Raw genomic sequence first — 2,034 nt, forward strand, 5'->3', positions numbered from 1 at the left:
TAATAGATAGATAGATAGATAGTTAGATAGATATGACTAGATAGATTAATAGATAGAGTAGATGACTTAGGCCAATTAGATAGTATACTGAATACGAGATGATAGCAGAGATTAGATATGATAATAAAAAATTTACAAAAGGAATAAGCACACCAGTTTGTAATTGCTTTCGTCCCCATAGTATTGATCGGTGAGCCTAAGATCATCTGACTGGGTGCTGATATATATACTTTTTCGTGGCGAACCAAGAAAAAGAGGAAGTCACGTGTTGCTCTATCAGGATCATGGAAGCCAGGTCCATCCATCCTTTGACCATCCAGAGAGAATGAATAAGAGGAAAGTCTGTAAAAAAAAGAGACCAGAGACACAAGCTGCATAAGACCATAGCCATATCCACAATCATCAAGGACTCATACTAACACCTGATGAGATGGAAAACTCACAATAGACACATCATGAGCGCAGCTTAGACACCAGATCTATCGCCGAGAGGCACATGTTCATCTGAGCCTACTCAAGGCAGCACCTCGCCTTCCGTAGAGCCACAGGATCCATATATAATCCCGACAACCCCTTATTAGATAGACACAACCAAAAAACAGGGGAAGACCTAACAAGACACCACCATAACACACACGTGAAACGCCGACAACCCCAACACACGACAAGACAACTCGACGAGTAGGTAAGTTCTTTGCCCGGACCCACAAAGATAATTACATGAAAATGGAATAATTGAATATCATATGAATTCGGTGGTGCTTCCCTTCAGCCGTGTTTGCCACATACCTATATTGCTAGGAGTGACTCATTCTTGTTAGTCCAAGATGCAGAATGATAGCAGATGGCAAGAACACATCCAAACACAAAGGCCGCAACAATAAAATGGGATATAAATACAGCCTAGCTATTCATATGAGGATTTTTCCAGCACAGTCAACTGCGCATCCTTTCCACCCCTAGTTAGGACAAGACACATGACATCAAAAGGGAATAGCCTGCATGATAATACACTGTAGACATGAGTGTTTAAGCTAATTTACACCGTAATTCAACAGATGATCTAAAACACCTAGTCCTTGATTTATTCTTATCTGCTGTTGAGTTATTGAACTCTGGAAAGAGTCTTTTGGAAGAACCAGCATGATTCTATCTATTAGATCAAAACTAATTCCAAAATCACTTATATACTTTATTAAATATTTAATATATAATTGTACTTGAGTTTTCCTATTATGACTCAATATCATATTTTACATCTCTCAATACTGAAACATTGAACTAGCTACCGAATCCTCGTATGCCCCACTATTAAGAAAATTGTACCTCACTTAAGGAATAACACAAGACAAACAGACAGCTACCTTTTACATAGGAGCAGAGTGATTTACTATATGATAATATATGCAGCAGCTATCTATCTATCTATCTAGTATAGAGGTCCTGTTTTGCTCTAAAGATCCGACTAGTAGCATTGTGACATTGGCTGATGAGTGTTGGGGTGTAACACAACATTTTGTTATCTTTACCAGGCAGAGTTGTCTCTTAAAGCTTTACATTTCACCAGGGACCTCTGAATCAAAATGTCCAACAACTTAAAGGATTTCTGCTCCACCAGATAGCATGTAAGATGGTGACTAGATTGATTTTAAAAGGATTCTTGGAGTAAAAACAGATGAAGCAAGAGAGGCCAAGACATCTTGACTTTACTCTCTTATACAGTCAAACTCCAGAAACACTAGATCCTACATTTCCCATCAATAGTGTCTTTCATTAAGTGCTGTCTGCATGGTAAATGGCCATGTCTTTTAAACTCAATCTGTCCATTTGGTAACCCAGGCTTATGTTATAAATACATGTATTTCTTTATTATAAAGATATTATTCAATTGTTTCCACATGCTGAGTTGTATTTGCCCTGACTAAGTAAATGACTTTGACATGTAGAATCAGGAGAGTGTCTGTTTAAGGTCCATTGTGTAGGATTTAGTGGCATCTACTAATGAAAACATACCTATGGATATTATATTACATT

The 2,034-nt window shown here is 37.8% G+C and overlaps 1 protein-coding gene across 1 annotated transcript in view; it reads left to right on the forward strand.

Annotated features, from left to right (window-relative positions):
- The window catches only part of LOC118342031 (NADPH oxidase 4), a 24,426-nt gene that overhangs the window by 7,783 nt on the left and 14,609 nt on the right, over window positions 1-2,034 (forward strand). The window lies entirely within an intron of this gene.

The sequence above is a fragment of the Morone saxatilis genome, unplaced genomic scaffold (assembly GCF_004916995.1).
Source record: "Morone saxatilis isolate NCDOM2014 unplaced genomic scaffold, NCSU_SB_2.0 Contig8, whole genome shotgun sequence".
NCBI classification, from domain to species: Eukaryota; Metazoa; Chordata; class Actinopteri; family Moronidae; genus Morone; species Morone saxatilis.